The following is a 20,264-nucleotide window of genomic DNA, read 5'->3' as shown; positions in this document are numbered from 1 at the left end:
CATGACAGTGTACAGAAAGTTGAGTATCCAGTCCACCCAGCTCACCAGGACTAAGAAATCTCTGATCCAGAAGCCATGCACCAGCATTAAGGGTAAGCTGAGAAGCAAGGTATGTTAACTCAGGCTCAGTGCCATGCAAATTAGGTTACACAACTCCTGGACAGAAGTGCCTCCCATCACAAATACAGGAGAACAGATCTATAACAACATGTTCTTTATTCTTACATGGGTAGATATACTTCATGTTTTCTCAAAACATAGCATGCAATTTCTACATCTTCTCTTTTTAGCTATGAACCTGATAGGAAGATGGTTTTAGATGAGAAAATGGATTATTAGTCATTCTTTCCCATCGATAAAGGATCACAATTCCTTATAAACTACTTGAGTATCGACTGAAAACTTGCATAGGGAACTTGTGAATAAAACAAATCCAACAATCAAAATAAAGTAGTTATTTAAGGATATCTATATATGTCAAAGCACATGAAAAGGTATATAGGTATATTTTTAATTCAGTTTATTGCTTACAGCATAAATTCAACACATGATCTGATTTGTACAGGACTGCAATAAATGGGTGTGAGTTCAAAGCCTCTACAACTGCATGATTTTTAGAGAGGCAGAAACACAGAGTCGGTATAGAAACAAGCAGCAAAGCAGTGGGAATGAAAACCTGTGAATTAAAGATGGATATTTACACATATCAGTTAATTATCCACTTTTTTATGAAACAGCCACATATGTACCAAATATAAGACATCTGTAAAAAAAGAGTCATTCAATTCATTCAACAAGAATACATAAAGTTGCTAACAGGCTCCAAAAATAGTCTACAGCACTGAGCCAAATATTACATGATAAAAAAAAAAAGAGTAAAAGATACACATACCCATAAACTTTGCACAAAAATGTCTCTGTGTTTCCAGCCTTTTCAGAAGGTAACTTAAAAACACAGTGCCTGATCTTTTGGATTGGCCCGTAAGACTCCAAGGTCACAGAAACAAGCTGCAATTGAAAAGGGTGTAATGAGGAAAGGTCATGAAAAATGAATAGGAACATGACCCAGCACTACACAGCAGAAAGGTACAAAAACAAGTCGGATGGGAAGGCGCCAGCCAGCACACCTTCCTATCTAATCAGCTGTGTCTGATAAAGGAGGAAGTAAGTTAAGGGAGAGAGTCTTCAGCACTTAATCCCCAAGACTCCATTTTCTGCTCTGGTAATGTAGTGTCTTTAGGACTCAGGCCAAGAGAATAACCAAAAGGAAGCTTAGCAGTCACTAATTGTCACCTTCATATTTGTTCATGGATAATAATGACCTGTTTGAACTAGGACAGCAGATGCTGCTTTTCACAAGTTCTTTAGCACTGTCAACACAATGGTATCCATTTCACTCTATGAAGCCTCACAAAAAAAACTGATACACATCTCTACCATGGCAAGACTGTACAGGTGCATTGCAAATACCCGGTCTTGTGCTGACTTTCACATTTCATTTCTCCTTGAGCATCTCAATGATGTTTCAAGCACACTGTTCTGATTCTTCTCTTCTTGTAAGAATTACACAATCACTGCAGATGCTCTCTAGGAGAAATATGTCCAATTCCAAGTGTGAAGAAGTAATATTTCTTCAGATTTCTAAGATGCAACACAATATGAAGAGATTTCACATTTTAGTAACTTAGGAGTTCTGATTCATGAACATAGTTCATACCAGCTAAGAAGGTTATCCAAGATCTTGCCATCCACCATCCAAGAGAGTACATGGGCAACAGAGACCTATGAGAATCAACTGTTCATTTGCCACAGTTTATGGACTAGCACTTAAGGCAAACTAATAAGTAACATATTTGTATGGTTTACTACCATGTGGTTTTATTTTTTGTAACAAGAAAAATTAACTCCTCCACAAAGAAAAGTCAGCAAGTCTTCAACTGAAGAGACCAAGGAATTCCTTGGAAGAGAAATGACGAAACCATTACTTATAAGCTATTTCACCACCCTTTTGCATTTAATTTCTCTTTTAAATTTTCCCTTGTCAGGTACCAAATGCTGGGTTTTGCTATACTTTTCTGAATTATTTTAGAGAGTTTTTACCCTCCTATGCTCAAGAAAATCCATGAAGCTACTCACATACTGTTACACAGGATATTTACTTTTGCCTTCACTGGGCTTTCAGCAGTAAGCATAAATGATGTTCAAAGATGGCAAAGGTCTTCAAGACATTTACTGTATTCTACTAACCATACCATTTATATTTCTCTTATTTCTTATTCCAGTTATAATGGCATAAGCAGCACAATCTAGATAGCCTGCTTATGTTCCGCTGAGAAGCAGCACATATAGAGCACTTTTATTTAAAAAGAAACTGAATAACATCACTGAATTACAGAAAAAGTTTGGGTATTTAATACATTGCTTGTGAAATCCTTGGGTTTTCTGTATAAACCCAGTTTTGATATTAATTATGTCTTTGAATATTGCTTATAAATCTGAACATTTAATTAACTTATTGTGTGCTTTACGGCTGTGCAGTAGTTGTTGAACTAGTTGTGTGCTTTGTGAGAGGTGATTTATGTTTGCAGAAGAAAAGCTGTTTTGTTTCTTGTATGAAGAAGAATAGCTTTCTAATGCTAGAGCAATTAAGCAGAGGATTAAGTAAAATGGCACATAAACTTGAACTGGAAACTATGAGAGAAGGGGAGCAGTGGAAAAACTCCTTTGCATCTGTGTTCTCAACCTTCTCTTCCTGTAATTTTAAAGACATTTATTTTCTAGGCTCCTGTGTGTATCCATGTGGGTGGACCTGAAAAGCATCAATATCCAATTGATACCCATCCTTCACAGTGCTCTCTTGCAAAAGTTGTCTGAATTCAACACCTAAGGTAATTTTACCTGCGTCACTGCAATTTGCTCTGCATCCCATTTGAAAGGCAGAATCACCAGATGGAGGAGGGAGCAGGAAGCTTTTCTAGCTGCACAGACCTCTAGGATCTCTGCCTCAAGATACTAATGGTGACCATCAAAGGAAGAAGGGAGCCTGCAAAGAAATGCATAACTTCTGTTCAAATGGCTCAAACAGCCCTATGCCTATAAGGATTTTCCAAACAAGCATCAGGATTTTTTTGAGAATTCATTCATAAATATGTTTCAGTGCTTTGCTGCATTGATTCTGAACAGCACTCTAGAGCAGAACTGCAACACATTTGAAATAATCGCTTTGGGTTTGATCCAATAATTACTTTAATGAGAAAAGTGAGCTGTCTATATTAAGATATCTTGCTCACACAAGACAAGCTGCTTCACCACAGCTAGAATTCACTGGTCATTACTAATGCTGGTATACAGAAAATGGCAGGTGCCAGCTTTCTAGGTTTATTTAGATTTTAAAGGCTTTAAAGAAAAGTAGCTCTTTCATTTGCATGCAGGCCAAAAATCATGTTCATGGTCATTGATTCAAAAAAGGTCAATTGATTTGTATTTACCTCTTTGCCATCTAAAATAAAAACTGATTGAACATTTCAAATTAAACAGAAAGGATGGACTTAACTGAATATTCCACTAAATTTCAGATTATGTTCACAACCTGGAAAATGTCTCCAGTTGTACCCTGGATAAAAACATTGTGATTACTTCAGCAGTTTTCTCTGTTCTATGTGACTAATCATCATCACCTTATAGTTAAAGGTAAAACATCTGGTTTTGTAAACAACCAACCTAATAGTTTTCCACACTTCAAAATGACTTCAGAGATGCTAAAACTTGCAGCTGGATAAACACAATCCAAGAGTGCAGCATAGGCTGGAATCAACCTGGCTGGGAAGCAGCTCTGTGGAAAGGGATCTGGGGGTCCTGTTGCACTACAAGCTCACTATGAGTGAACAGTGTGCTGCTGCGACAAAGAAAGGTAACAGGATGTTGGTTACATCAACAAGGGAATCCCTAGCCCAGATAAAGAAGTCATTATCCCACTCTACTCAGGGCTTGTCTAGCCACACCTGGAATACTGTGTTTAGTTTTGGTCCCCAGTACACAAAAAAGATGTGACAGGATGGAGAGAAGGGCCATAAAGATGATCAAAGGACTGGGAAGTTGTATGAAGAAAGGCTGAGAGAACTGTGTTTGTTCACTGTCCTGGGTTCAGCAGTAGCAGTCATTTTTATTCCTTCTCCGTAGCTGGTGCAGTGCTGTGTTTTTGACTTTCAGCCTGGGAACAGCACTGATAAACCCAATGTTTTTAGTTGCTGCTCAGTATGTTTACTCTGACCAAGGACTTTCTGAGTCTCATGCTCTGCCAGGGAGGAGGGAAAGTCAGGAGGAAGCAGAGACAGGACACCTGCCCCAAACTAACCAAACAGGTATTCCATACCACAGCACATCATGCCCAGTATATAAACTGGGAGCAGTTACCCAGAAGGGCTCGATCACTGCTCAGTCAGGCTGGGTATCGGTTGGTGGGTGGTGAGCAGTTGTATTCTCTTCCCTTGTTATTTCCCTTATCATTATTATTATTGGTGGTAGCAGTAGTAGCTGTGTGTTATACCTTAGTTACTGGGCTGTTCTTATCTCAATTTGTGGGAGTTACATTCTTTCTATTCTCCTCCCCATCCCTCTGAGATTGGGGGGAGAAGAAGTGGCAGGGGGGGAAGTAAGAGAGTGGCTGAGAGGTTCTGATTTACGGCTGGGCTTAAACCACGACATTCACCCTAAAGAAAAGGACACTCAGGGAGACCTTACCACCATGCTCCAGTATATAAATGGTGGCTACAAAGAAGATGGAGACTCCCTTTTCACAAGGAGTCACAAGGAAATACAAAGGGTAATGAGCACAAGTTACTCCTGGGAAGATTCTGGACAAGAGGAAAATTGTTCACAATGAGAACATTTAACCATTGGAATACTCTCCCAAGGGAAGTGATAGATTCCCCAGTGTTGGACAATTTTAAGCTTTGGCTGGAGAGGGTGCCAGGCCATCTTGTCTAAACTGCTTTGGTCAAAGTTGGACCAGATTATCCTTGAGGTTCCTTCCATCCTGAAATTCTATGATCTATGGTGATAAAACAACAACAATAACAACAACAAAACAAGCAAAAACACTTCAAAAGTTTATAATATGATAAACAGAAAAGCTGTAAACAGAGCTCCCTGTGTAATTAATATATTTCAATACTTTCTCTGGTTTCATAAGTCTCAGTCTGAATTTTGTGAAGACCTGATTTAAAGATTGACCTAAAATATTAAGGCAGTATTCATATATTATTAGGCTGCCTATATTCATACGTTATTAGGCTGCTGATTAGACTAACATTTCTTTCTCTTTCAGCAAACTAGCCTCGCCTTTCACAAAGAGGATTATGATCCGGGAATTAACCTGGAAAGGCTTGCTCACATGTTTTCATTTGTTTCTACAGCCACCTTTCTGTTTCTTCAGCTTCCCAGTCAAGTAAATGCCTTTATGTTCTCTGGACTCTTTCACAACTAGAACAACTCAAAATACTTTGATAGCACCACTTTTTTTCTCCTCTTCATATCATAGGGAAAGGAGGAGCCCTCATACCCTTAAGAACAACAGAAACATTTCATAGAATTGGAAGACGAAATTTCATACGGTAATGACGTGTCTATATACATGATGTTTCAAACCGGACATGAAAGTCTCTACTGTTCTTATTCTGATCCTTATTTGAAACTCAGATGCAAACCTCACAAGAAATAATAGCTTCTTTCTATGAAGAAATGTCCTGGGTTCAGCAATAGCAGTCATTTTTTCTCCTTCTTAGTAGCTGGTGCAGTGCTGTGTGTTTGACTTTCGACCTGGGAACAGCACCGATAACACAGATGTTTTTAGTTACTGCTCAAATGTTTAGTCTGACCAAGGACTTTGTCAGCCTCATGCTCTGCCAGGGAGGAGAGGAAGCCAGGAGGAAGCAGAGACAGGACACCTGACCCAAACTGACCAAAGAGGCATTCCATACCACAGCATGTCATGCCCAGGATGTAACTGAGAGAAGGGCTAGATCTCTGTCTGGGTGGGGCGAGGTATCGGTCAACAGGTGGTGAGTGGTTGTATTCTCTTACCTTGTTATTTTCTTTATCACTATAATTATTGGTGGTAGCAGTAGTGGTTTGTGTTACACCCTAGCTACTGGAATGTTCTTACCTCAACCCATGGGGGTTACATTCTTTCAATTCTCCTCCCCATCCCTCCAGGACTAGGGGGAGGGAAGAAGAGGGGGAGTGAGACTGTGTGGCTGACTGGGTTTAAACCATGACAAGCAAGATTCCTGGAAAGTGAAAATCAAGCAGTGAAAAAAGCCAGCTATAACTTCCACACTTGAAACACATGGCATAAATCAGCCCACATGCTGGAAAGCTAGCCTCTCCATTCCACTTGTGTAAGAAAAGGGACAGACAGCAGAATGAAAACTTGTCATAAACCAGGAAATAAACTTGCTTTCTACCTTTCACTGCATCAAAGGATGGGGTTAACAGTCATCGGAAAATGCAGGGATTGTAAGTGATATGCATCCTCCTCGCCTGAGAAGTTAAGGGTATTACTTGACCAAGGAGGGAAGCCAAACAATTAAGTCATTTTTATATCTGCTGGTTTATTGCACATGAATCCAGACCAAAAGAACAAAGTAGACTGGATTACTAACCAAATGACAGATGCGGGAGAAGCATTTTCATTCTGTTTTCTATTTACTGGACCACCTCTTTCAACAGATTCTGCTTCCCCAGACAAAAGCTGCAGGGAGACACTTTATTCCAAGAATGTTTTCAGAGTTTCATTTTAACTCTTTGTTATTCATAACCAGATTCACTCATACCTACCAATTAACTGTTCTTTAAATTATGGATTGCCCCAAACAAAATACATTTTAAAAATATGTGAATCAGTTTCTTGCATAGTAGATATTTATATTGTTCTACAGACTGCTTCTGAATTCTTTCCTTGATGAACATTTCCTATTTTATAACTGATTGTCAATGTATGAATAGATCTGTTTATTCCAAATGCAGAAGTAATGGCAGCTCTTTGGATCATCTTCAAAAATTGCGTTTATTAACTGGAGTTTCAATGCTTTCAAACAATGCATAACTATAGTATCAATCCCAAATATATGCAATTATATGCAATATCTGGAAAAGAAACAAAAAATACTGACACTTGAGTTAATTTGTGAAAAATTACTAGTAAAAAGTACTCACACTTGATAACCCTTTGCCTGAGCAATTGATCATTGGTCATGAAACATCATGACAAGTTCCAAATAACACAATGCATGTAAGTCACTTTTCTAACAATAATTTGTCACCTGATACTATGGTTTCTGGTTTTGCAGAATTAAGATAAAGAATATGTAATACGCTGCTGACTTTGATGCTATGAAATCCTTGATTATACAAGCAAAGATGCAGCTGGACAATTTGCTTTTCCTATCTTTCAGAACAAACTTAGTAAAAGATTTATTAAATAGCAACAGTTTTGTGAGTCCTTTCTACATTATTTTTTCCACATGCACCTTACTTATCAATCCAAAAGGTAACTTCTTTCTCAGCAAGACTGCATTTGCTGCCGGGGCTTATGTCTCAATCAAAATAACAGCTATACGTAATATCACAATTATTTACTATGCAAATGATTCTGTTCTGACAAACATGATTTAGTGAGGAGACTAAGTATTTTTGTCGAACTAATTACTTCTTTATAAATAGACACTACTTGCATTCAACCAAACATTTAAAAAAGAAGATTAAAACAGAAAACCTAATTTCAACTTCACATCTAACAACATACCTGCTTAGTATTTATCCTGCATCTGACTTTTATCCACAGAGAAGCCATCCCAACTTTCAATGATGTGTAAATGGATTTTCAAAGTTTCTTGAAAGTTGCAACAGCATTTTGCGCATCTGCATCACTAAATATTGAAAGTGTGCATTGGCGAAAAAAAGAATAGTTGCATTTCAGAAATGAAGAGGTTTACCTACCTACAGCAAATTAAAGTGAAACATTAGGGGGGCAGAGCTTTTAAAACCAGCCCCCCACATCATCAGATCTTTTTAAATTTGGATAATAATAACAGTATGCATAAGGAGACTTTTACTTTTTTCTCCTTTTTTCATCTTTGTCTTTTCCACAAATTAAATCAGATTTGGATTCTGAACAGCAACAGGCAAATTTTGAAAACACTTGTTTAAAGAAAAATCAAAATACATATCAAAAGCTCTCCTAAATATACATAGACCCAAGCATAAAGCTTCAGACCAGATAAGCAAATTTCTCTTTTCAAATATCCACTGGTTTGGGTTATTGATCAAGCTGGAAACAGAGTAATTTATTCTACTGGGACCTTTCTTGGGTCCACACAGGGTGATGATCTGTGATTATAAAGTGCTACCGTTCAAATCCTGATAGGATGCTCTTAAACTATCATAAAAGAAAGGTCATCAGGCCTGCAGTCCTGAGGGTCTGTACTGTTCCTTCTTCCTGCCCACTACTCCTTTAATCACATATTTTATGTTCCTCATACACAATTATGTATTGCAGACTGGCACCATATACAACCATGTAATGGGCTTTGATGTCTGTTACTATTAAGGAGCTTTCCTCACAGTAAGAGAAGTTCGTATTGCTTATATATGAGACTTCTGGACTTCTTTCACTGTCAGGATGGCCATGCGCTCTTATCAAATATTTGTAACTACAAAATACAACAGGTATTTTATATTGTATCTTTAATTACCCAGAAAACTAACAGTCAGCATGTCTATCACCTGCAACTAGGAGCCATTTGCATTTTATCATCTCCCATTTCGGTATGATTAATTTACTTTTTTGAAATTCACTTACATTGGAAAAAAAAAACAAACAAAAAACAAACAAAACAAACCTTCTCAGTCACCGGATTGTATATTTGCAAACATGGGGCTTTGCAAACCTGGTCTCATAGTGACATAATTATAATACTGGTTTCATGACTCATTCAGTGATTACATGCTAACTGGCCACTCCTTGTCACTCACTATTTGCCAACACAGTGTTTATCTAAACCACAATGTGCTGTCCAAAAAGCACATGCTGTTAAAAATGCATTTAAATTAAATCATGAAGTTGCTCCTCTCTTTTTTTAACATCCCTATGTAATTTCTGCATGTGTAACATGAATAGTGAAATTGCACATCCTATAAATTGTAAAATCAAAACAGTATTTGGTTTATTTTCACATCTCCATTATATTTGTCGCCAGATTTAAAAGCAAACCATAAAAAAAGTGCCTTCAGATCTGCACTGACTTTGGAGAAAGAAAATTCTTTCTCCAAACACAACTATTGCGATTTAAGCCCAGCCAGTAACTCAGAACCACGCAGCCGCTTGCTTACTCCCCCCTTCTTCTTCTCCCCACTCCTGGAGGGATGGGGAGGAGAATCGAAAGAATGTAACTCCCACGGGTTGACTAAGGTATTACACAAATTATAACACAAACTAAGGCAGAACACAAACCCACTACTTCTACCACCAATGATAACAATGATAATGGAAATAACAAGGGAAGAGAATACAACTGCTCACCACCTGCTGACCGATAACGAGCCTGATCCAAGCAGCAATCGGGTCATCCTAATGCCATCCCTGAAGTTTATTACCACAAAACTGACCACAAAGGGTGAGATGCTCCCTAGAACTGACATAAAGCTACACATACAGATTTCCTGTTGGACTACTGAAGGAGAAGAGAGGATTGAGGGGAGAAAGACACAGACTGATGTGGCCTTTATCTTATCACACCATCCATGCTCTACCAGATTTCCGTCTACTACATTCCCAGTCCCCATAGGAAAGTGAAGTGGGTTTTCTTCACTGCTATCATTTTTTCCGCAAGGTTGTACCACAAAAGTTAGAATGTACATCAGCAATTTAGTACTCTGCCTAGCATTTCTCCCTTCAACAACACTGAGATTACTCAATCTTGAACAACAGAACCACAAAAAAGAAGCCTCAGGCCAAGACCCTTCTCTGAGGTGTTTCAGAACCTTCCTTCTGTGTGAGACCACACAAATCAGCCCCACAACATTCAGACATTACACAGATCTTGAAGCTTTCCAAAATAACTGATTCATGGAAGGAGCACAGAGCAGACATTTCAGAGGTCTTCTAAAAATGATGATAATTTTTATTTAGCTCCTTTTAAGTTTTTAATGAATAAGTGATACTGCTACTGCCCCAATTATAGATAACTGGCTTATCCAAAGGCTTTGGAACTCATCTAAAAGTTTCTTTCTCTATTTCAGACCCTGAAAATTCTGTCAGTATATATGATTTATAAAATTAATCACTGTAATTTTAAATGATTGCTTAAGATCAATGTTCTACCATATGAAGACAAAAGTATTAAATTAAAAAAAAAAAATCAAGTACAAGCCTATTCTCATGACATTTACAGTACAGCTTCACAATCTGAAGATACTTGGAAAGTTCAGATAACAACATAAAGTTCAAATAAACAACAAAGTTGGGTGCTTTTTAGAAATTAAATTCAACTTCCTGTAACTAATAAACCAAAGCCAAGTTGGAGAGAACAGAAAAATAACCATGGAATTAGAGAACAGTTTGGGTTGGAAGTGACCTTAAAAATCACCTAGCTGCAACTGCCCTGCCAAAGGCAGAGACACCTTCCACTACACCCAGTTGCCCAAAGCCCTGCCCAACCTGGTCTTGACCACTTGTTTAAATTGCACTTAAATACTGATTTTTTAATTAATTTATTTTTTTTTTACCATTGTCCCGGTTTCAGGTGTAACAGTTATTTTTCTTCCTAGCAGCTTGCGCAGTGCTGTGTTTTGGTTATTTTGTTATAGCTAAGTAGCACTTTTCAGTTGCTCATGCTCTGCTATAAGGAGGGGCACACAAAGCCAGGAGAGAGCAAAGCCAGGATCCGACCCGAATTAGCCAAGGGGGTATTCCATACCACAGCACATTATGCCCAGTATATAAACTGAGGGGAGTTACCCAGGAGGGACCAATTGCTGTTTGGGTTGGGCTGGGTATCAGTCAATGGGCAGTAAGCAATTGTACTGTGCATCACTTGCGTTTTCTGAGCTTTCATTTCTTTTTCTTTTTTTTTTTCTGTTTCCTATTATCATCATTATTGTTATTCTTTTTATAACCACGATATTTACTTTATTTTAGTTATTAAACTGTTCTCAACTCTACCTGCAGGTTTTACATTCCTTTGATTCTCCTCCCCATCCCATCCATGGAGGGGGAAGGGAGGCAAGTGAGCAGCCATGCGGTGCTAAGTTATCAGCAGGGTTTAAACTATGATGCAATTGAGGCAAATTGCTGCTTGTAAGACCATTTAACTTAAACCAACTTATTAGTTGCATGTAGTTGCCATGCACACAGTTTGATCTACACAGTAGTGTACAACTGCAAAAGTAATGCAACTTTGCTACAAATACACACTGACAGCTACAGAATTGACATTCTTTGACAAAAGATAAGTAGATGATAGACCAACTTCCAGTGTTTTATTTAGGTTTAGTACACTCTACTCAGCAACTGTAAGGGTAGTTGAACACTGTACTAGCTTTGCTCAGAGAGGTTGTTTCCATCCTTCAAAACAAGTCAAAATGGAGATGGGCTCTGGACGAGCTGCTCTAGTTGATGCTGTTTTGAGTAGCATTTAACTGGATGTCGTGGTTTAAACCCTAGCCGGACAGCTTGTTCACTCACTCCCAGTGAGTGATGCCGGGCTGAGAGAAATCGAGGCCCCCCCCCACCGGGGCTCTCCCCTTCCCCGCTCCCGGAGGAACAGGGAGGAGGATCGAAAGAGTGCAACTCCCACGGGTTGAGACAAGAACAGTCCAGCAGCCAATGTACAACACAAATCACCACCGCTACTATCAACTACAACAATGATAAGGGAAAATAACAAGGGAAGAGAATACGATACCACCGGCCAAGAAAACGAGTTCCACCCGGAAGCCCGTGTCCTTCCGGGTAACTCCCAGTTACCCCCCACCCCGGGCACGACGTGCTGTGGTATGGAATACCTCTTTGGCTAGCCTGGGTCAGGCGCCCTGTCTCTGCATCCTCATGGCTTCCCCTCCTCCCTGGCAGAGCATGAGCCTCACAAAGTCCTTGGTCAGGGTAAACATCACTTAGCAACAACCGAAAACATCGGCTTCACCAACAGTGTTCCCAGGCTGGAAGTCAAAACACAGCACTGCACCAGCTACCACGAAGGAGAAACATGACTGCTACTGCTGAACCCAGGACACTGGACAATCTCAACATTTCACTTAGAATTAGAGAGTGGTTGAGGTTCTAAAAGAACTCTCAGAAACCCATTTGGGGGCAAATGAGACTTCTGTGTTTTACTGACTTCTAAAAATTATGTCAAAGAAATAACCTTTTTTTAGTTATTTTATTTTTAATTATTTCCCTTACGTTCTTCTAGAACTAGCACTTCTAGGGACAACTAAAGTTACTGTAGTGAGACCAGCCTTTATATTTGAAATGCATCCTATGATGATACTTTTATCTTCACTTATGACCTTAAAATGAGCCTTACTTGCATTACAGTATAGTATAAAACCAATGGGAGAAAAAAAAAAAAAAGAAGCCGAAAGAAAAAAAGCCGGATGTTAGAAAAAAAACACACACAAAACAAAACAACAAAAAACACACAAGGGAAGTACTTCCTCTTACATTTCTATTTTTAGCACTAAGCTTGACGTGACCTTGAATTTCCCATGATATAATCAGACACAAATATGCACATTTACGGATGGGATTTTACGGATTACTGGGGAGGAGGGATCTCCTGCTTTGTACTCCTCCATTGTACAGAGTAGCTTTGTACTCTGATTATACCATTACAGTATTCAAGACACATTTTTTTAAAAAGTCCTCAAAACTGATGCATTCCACGCTCAAAAATATTCCACGCTTAAAACTGCTTCTCATTTGTATATACTCCATTGGCATTGTATCTAGTATATAAGGGTTCATTTTGTAAATAATGAATTACAAATGAAATATTAACCTACAGAAGACACATGACATGACACTGTACTAAATGGATGAATCAGTTGCCACTCTGACAGAAACATTTTACAGCATATGTAACCTCTGTTGTTTTTTCCCTTTCGTAGATGCCAAGCAGACATTGAAATCATCATTATTCTCTAGAATGAGGTTTTCCCATGCTGAAAAACATACAACAAAGGCATAAGAGTGTTTATTATTAAAGAAAACTAGAACAAAAAAAATATTTCCATGCAATACAGTACGCAGAGCAAAATGACTGTTGATACTAGCAAAATTCTGGTGCTGTTCAAAGAATATAGAATCATAGAATAGTTAGGGTTGGAAAGGACCTTAAGATCATCAAGGTCCAACCTGCCCTGCCATGGGCAAGGACACCTCCCATTAAACCATGCCACTAAAGGCTCTGTCCAACCTGGCCTTGAACACTGCCAGGGATGAAGCATTTACAGCTTCCCTGGGCAACCCATTCCAGTGCCTCACCACCCTTACAGTAAAGAACTTCTTCCTTATATGTAATCTAAACTTCCCCTGTTTTAAGTTTTAACCCATTACCTCTTGTCCTGTTTCTACACTCCCTAGTAAAGAGTCCCTCTCCAGCATCCCTATAGGCCCCCTTCAGATACTGGAAGGCTGCTATGAGATCTCCATGCAGCCTTCTCTTCTCCAGGCTGAACAGCCCCAACTTTCTCAGACTGTCTTCATACGGGAGGTGCTCCAGACCCCTGATCACCCTCGTGGCCCTCCTCTGGACTTGTTCAAACAGTTTCATGTCCTTTTTATGTTGAGGACACCAGAACTGCACATAATACTCCAAGTGAGGTCTCATGAGAGCAGAGTAGAGGGGCAGGATCACCTCCTTCGACCTGCTGGTCACGCTCCTTTTGATGCAGCCTAGGATACGATTGGCTTTCTGGGCTGCAAGCACACACTGCTGGCGCATGTTCATTTTCTCATCATTTTTTAGGTGCACTGGGCTGTGCCAGGACGGCACAGGAAGCAGTCCCTGACCCAGCAGGGGAAGTGCAGGCATGGATGGAGCCCACACTGAGGCAGGGGCTGGGCATGCTGTGGATGGCGGCACAACCATTGTGTCCTACCAGGGGTGGACTACGGAACCCCTGCCGTGCTGAATCAGTGCTGTCTGCGTAGACGACCTGTTTAAAAGTTGAGTCTGGAGGATTAAAGGGCTGGTTAAAGAAGGAAACACTTCCAGTGCAGACATGTTTCCTGGCCCTGAGGATCAATTCCCAAGATCTGGAGTACATCTTTTTGTATTATAAAATGTTATTTTATCCAAATGTAATTTGTTCGTGACTTGTGTGACATGATAATGCCTATGTAAATGATGATAAGTCATGCTTGGCACCTGTTTTATAGGTATATTCTTAATGCATGCAGAAGCTGAGATAAGCTTAAGCAATGGCTGTCTTGCTTTAGCCCTTTGCAGCACACCTTGTTATCTATTCAGATGGCTGGAATGAAACAAGAAGCTGGCTTCAATGTGCCATTAGGGTAGCATGAAGCATTGATGTATGATGCTAAAGCCATTTCCCTGGAACACACAGGAACCAGACTTGAGCAAGGAAGGTCAAAGTGAAATGAAAGCAACAGTGCTCATCTCAAGCTTTGTTCACAGTTCTACAACAGGAGCATAAGTTGGAATTGGGATGGTTGTTAGGACCTTGCTCCTTTCCAATGTGAAAATCATGCAATGAGGAGCAACACTTTAAAGAATCTGGTGCTCTCTCTTGTAAGAGAAACAAATGAACACAGGAATCACATTCAAAGACCGTATCTCTCAATGCATTCTTCTGTTCAGAAACATTATTGTCTGCCTTTTTGTTTTTCTTCTTTCAAGAGCATGGTGGAGAAAGTGGTGGCTGGCTCTGTCCCAGTTCCTCAGGTGGTCCCACTTGGATTCCCTCTTCCAGGGAAGGCTAACCATGAAGTAGACACAAATGCTCTTCTAGAATTGAAATCAGGTCTGAATAAGAGCTTTGAATACACGTAAAAACTTCTCTTAATGTGTTCATGTGAAACTGTGAGCCTCAAGACTTTTGTTTGTGTTTCATGATGATTTTTATGAGGGTGCATTTCATTAAGGAACTTAGAATCACAGAATCCTTTTCAATAGAATATTTTTCATTTCCCCACTTAATGCTATAGACGGGCTGAAGAATAAAAGATAAGTTCCTTATTCTTCAGCCTAGCTATAGATATTTCTCAGTTTTGTATGTAAAGAACACATATGAGGTAAGAACTTAAAGGTTCAAAAATGTAAACAAAACCCAATTCTTCTCCACTGTAAATATCACCCACATTTGACTTAGCTTTAAGAGTCATTAACTTTTGATCTGATCTAAAAACATTTTTTAAAAGTCAAGGGAAAGGTCTATTGCCCAGCCCTGTTCACCAACAAAGATCATTGCACTGAAGAACAGCTAATCAAGCAGAAGTCAAAAGCAATTCAAGGACTTACAGTAGCAAGAATCATTTAGGGATTCTCTTATTTTTAAACTCAAGTGTCTGGACTGCAGCTCATGGATCATCAATTCAAACTCAGTTTAGTACCTCATAGTCTACTTATATTAACATAACCCTAACCTTTCTGACACACTTATAGGAAATGTCCTATGGCTTTCTAACTCTGGTTTTGTGTGTTCAGCTTCAAGTATCTGTAGGGATTCAAGTGCAGTTCTTAGTAAGAGAGGTTAATTTTGCAACAGGTAATTGTTTAAGCATAGATTATCACTATACAACAAAGCACTTTTTGAAGTTACTTCTTCAGACATTCTTATTGCCCAGTAATCCATTTTGTACTGTCAAATGAGCACAACCCAAGGTACAGCACCTACAGGTCTTATGGGCTATAACAAAGGAAATGAGATAGGAAATAAAAGTACTCTGTTAACAGAGGCTGTCTGTCTGCAGGAAGCTTATTCATGTACATTAAGAACAAAACACTTCTGATACTATCAAAAATTGGATGCTGGGAGAATAGAATGTAATATTTTAGACACCTCTCCAGGGACATTCACTTTCATTTGGACAACTTATATGGAAGCAGAAAGCGGAAAAGTTAAGATTATTTATAAAACCACCTGGTCCTGTTTCTGAGACTTTAGTTGCCACACAGGTTGGAAGATTCATGCTACAATATCAAGAAATCACCCATGCTCCACCTAACTAGAGCTACTTAAAACTCATATATGCTCCCTAGAAGGCAAGAGAGTGACAGAACGTAATTTATTCTACCAAGATGAATCACTGTCATGAATTTTGACATCAGCGAGAGAATCCAGCTCTGTGAGCCTCATAAACAAATACCCAGGCATCAGGAGTACCTGCATCTAAAGACTTCACTGCAGCTCAAGATCAGAAGTTATTCAAAGACCAGTTCTGGAAGGAATGGTGTAAGACTTAAGCACCAGCGTGTCATGGTTTAAACCCAGTCAGCCATAAATCACGCAGTCGCTCTCTCACTATCCCCCCTTTTTTTCCCTCCCCCTACTCCCAGAGGGACGGGGAGGAGAATCGAAAAGAATGCAACTCCACGGGTTGAGATAAGAACAGTTTAGTAACTAAGGTATAACACAAATCATTACTGCTACCACCAATAATGATAAAGGAAATAACAAGGGAAGAGAATACAACCACTCACCACCCACCGACCGATAACTCACCCGCCCCAGCCCAACCAAGCACCGACCGATACCTAATCCAACCCCCCAGTCCTATCCCTTCCAGGTAACTCTCAGTTACATCCTGGGCATGATGTGCTGTGGTATGGAATACCTCTTTGGCTAGTTTGGGTCAGGTGTCCCATCTCTGCTTCCTCTCGGCTTCCTCTCCTCCCTGGCAGAGCATGAGCCCCACAAAGTCCTTGGTCAGACTAAAACATTTCAGCGGTAACTGAAAACATCAGTGTTATCAGTGCTGTTCCCAGGCCGAAAGTCAAAACACAGCACTGCACCAGCTACCAAGAAGGAGAAGAAATGACTGCTACTGCTGAACCCAGGACAATAAGTGACAATGACTTCACATGCAACAAGTGAAAATAAAACATTAGTAATAAAATGTAGAGCTTAAGCCACTCAGCTATTCTTAACAAATATTGTGATACCAGATAATATAAGGTACTCATAACTAAAATATGCAGAGAAATATGAACAAAATAAATGTTTTATCTTGCTTCCCCATGTCATCTTGGTCCAATTAGACATTTTCAACTGACTTTCATTTTGAAATGTAAGTATTTAATATCCCTCAGTATACAGGCTGGGGAATGAAGGGATTGAGAGTGCCCCTCAGGAGGACTCATCAGGTGGATCAGAGGTTGGACATGAGTGAGCAATGTACACTTGCAGCCCAAAAGGCCATTTTTATCTTGGGCTGCATCCAAAGATGTGTAACCAGAGAGGTGATTCTCCCCCTCTACTCTGCTCTGATGAGACCCCACCTGGAGTACTGCATCCAGCTCTGGAGTCCTCAGTACAGGAAAGTTTTGGAACTGTTGGAGACAGTCCAGAGGAAGACCACAGGTCAGGCTGGATGTGGTTCTGGGCAACCTGATCTAGTTGAAGATGGCCTTGTTCATTGCAGGCATCAAAAAGAAATTCAAACTACATCTGAACAGTGTGGGGTGTTTTTTTCCTCATGACTGCTCTTAAAACCTTCCGTTTTGCCCTCAGTCACATACTGAAGATAGGAAAGTTTGGAATGGGAGACTTTTAGTATCAGGAAAAATAAAAAAAAACATAAAAAAAACATGAAGTGTGTAGTGACATCTCTAGAAGTGAACAGTAAATAAAATTGTTGACTTACAAGTCTGTCAAGCACTGTTTTAAAAAAAAATTGTAACTATCCCAATTTTTTTAAAAGTATAATGTGCTTTAAAGTAGTGCAATTCAGTATGAAAAATAGGCTAAAAATGTTTAAACTCTTGAAACAGCAGAACAGTCATAACTCTCCTTTTTGCTAAGATTTATTTGACACAGTGTACGTCTTCCTTTTAATGCCCACTTAATTGACACACATTGTTAAGAGTGCACATTAACTAGAGAGATCCTTCTGGAGAAGGAAGAAAGAATTGCCCAAGAGTACATTACACTAGCAGACTGAAAGGCCATGTGAAGGAATATTATTGTGATTAATCACTAGTCAGAAACCATAATTTCTCTCTTTCAATTGTGTTTATACAGGTCATGCAGTTTTCACTGAGACATTTATCCAACTCACAAGGTAACTGTCAAACCTGCAGTTACACAACTCAAGAAAAAAAATTAATAATGGACTAACATCAAGACCCCACATCAAAACATTATAATCAGACAATTTAAATGCTTGGGTTCTCCATAAATCACACTCATCAACCTTTTTAATTACATTCCTCTTCTTTTTAGTATTAACTACTGAGCAAAATGACACCAATTATGAAAATTAATATGACTTCCAATACTAGCACACTTTTGCTTTGCAGAATATTACTGACATATCCATTATTTTAGTTTTCAATGCAATTTCTAAAAGCTGTACTAATAAGTGTGCCTTTTTGTAGAATGGTAAACTCGTTGATAAACTCGTTGATTATGTTTTATTTTAGATTCAAGGTTGAGTATGTTAAAATAGGCTGTATGTTAAACAAGTGGTGTGGCCTTCATGTAAATATGACTGTTAAAAGTCTATAATCATAGAATCATAGAATAGTTAGGGTTGGAAAGGAGCTTAAGATCATCTAGTTCCAACCCCCCTGCCATGGGCAGAGACAACTCACACTAAACCATACCACCCAAGGCTTCGTCCAACCTGGCCTTGAACACCGCCAGGGATGGAGAATTCACAACCTTCCTGGACAACCCATTGCAGTATCTCACTACCCTGACAGTAAAGAATTTCTTCCTTATATCCAATCTAAATTTCCCCTGTTTAAGTTTTAACCCGTTACACCTTGTCCTGTCATGGGCCACTGAGAGGATAACATTGATTTCTCCCCTTAAATATCTTGGACTTTGAAAACCAGCAGAGGTAAACACACATAAATAAAACACATAATAAAATTTTATCTATCTTTATTAATGATCTACATTTTTTTACTTCTCTGTTTTCATCACATTTCCTTTATGTATAACACCAACCACACTGCAAAGATCACGTTTAAGTTTACATGTTCCCCTACAGAGAATAAAAAACCTCAATTATACAGCAAAAAATCAGAGATGCACATAACTGTTGAGGTTGGAAGGGATCTCTAGAGATCAATTAGTCTAATCCTCCCATAAAGGCAGCATCAACTACACTGGGTTGTACAGTGCCTTGTCCAGCTGGGTTTTGAGGTCTCCAAGGATGCATACTCTACAGCTTTAAGCCTTTACCTTACTCAGCTAAACTGGCCTGCACTTGCTGTAAGCTTTGATTTAAGTTTCTTATAGTCAGCATTTTGCTCAGGAAGGTGAAAGTTACGACAATGGCACAATTTCACAACCACAGTGAGGAGAAAGTACTGAAATAAAAAAGGAACTTTCTATTGCTACAGCTACTCAATCCTTCAGTTAAACAGAAATTACATGAGTTTTCTGGTCCAGCAAGATTTTTTTTGCTGTGAGGGCAATCTGAGGGCAAGACCATTTACACAGGTTATCAGATAATAAGCTAACATCTTCAAGTTACTTTGAGGTTGTCAAGCAATGAAGTGTTTTGCACAAACTCAAATTATTTAAGGTCAGAAATAATTCTTTGTTATTTGTGTGTGGGGAGAGTATGGGGAGTTAGGATGTTTTCTGCAGATGAAACGCTACATATGGGATTGAGATCTGCTCACAGAAAGTTCCCACAAATACAGGAAGTACTTGTGCCATCAAGTGTTCTATCCCTACACATTGGGTGGAAATTTTGGAAGAGAAAACTCTTGAACCTGAACAGTCAGTGCACTGGGTGGAACACTTACTTTGCAGCACTGAATACTCACCTCTGGAACTGAGTTCAAACCCAAGTCAAACTGATGCAACAGAAATTCTCTAAACAGAGCATTAATAACAAATCTTCTAGTCAGAAGTCAGCTTCAGGAGGATAACACATTTTTCAGTTTGTTTAATTAGCTGTTGAACCATATGGTCAGAATATTTTACAGCTTTTAACATTCATTCAACAGCTCTGTAGCAGTAAAATGTCTGTTTTATTTCTGCTAGTAACAATAATGCAAGAG

General features: G+C 39.1%; 1 long non-coding RNA gene across 2 annotated transcripts in view; it reads right to left on the bottom strand.

The window, feature by feature from the left end:
- Positions 1 to 775: 775 nt before the first annotated feature.
- The window catches only part of LOC134172443 (uncharacterized), a 56,417-nt gene continuing 36,928 nt past the window's right edge, over positions 776 to 20,264 (bottom strand). Inside the window, exons 2-4 of one of the 2 annotated variants that reach the window (XR_009967923.1) lie at positions 7,805 to 7,928; positions 2,899 to 3,043; positions 776 to 1,641 (exon numbers count right to left, since the gene is read on the bottom strand). This is a non-coding gene — a long non-coding RNA (uncharacterized LOC134172443). The remainder of the gene's footprint in view (positions 1,642 to 2,898; positions 3,044 to 7,804; positions 7,929 to 20,264) is intronic. The other variant, XR_009967924.1, reaches the window with a different exon arrangement.

The sequence above is a fragment of the Pezoporus occidentalis genome, unplaced genomic scaffold, assembly GCF_034315485.1.
Source record: "Pezoporus occidentalis ecotype Australia unplaced genomic scaffold, CSIRO_AGI_Poc_V1 ctg458, whole genome shotgun sequence".
Taxonomy (NCBI): Eukaryota; Metazoa; Chordata; class Aves; order Psittaciformes; family Psittacidae; genus Pezoporus; species Pezoporus occidentalis.
This window is presented reverse-complemented; position numbering and strand designations above follow the sequence as displayed.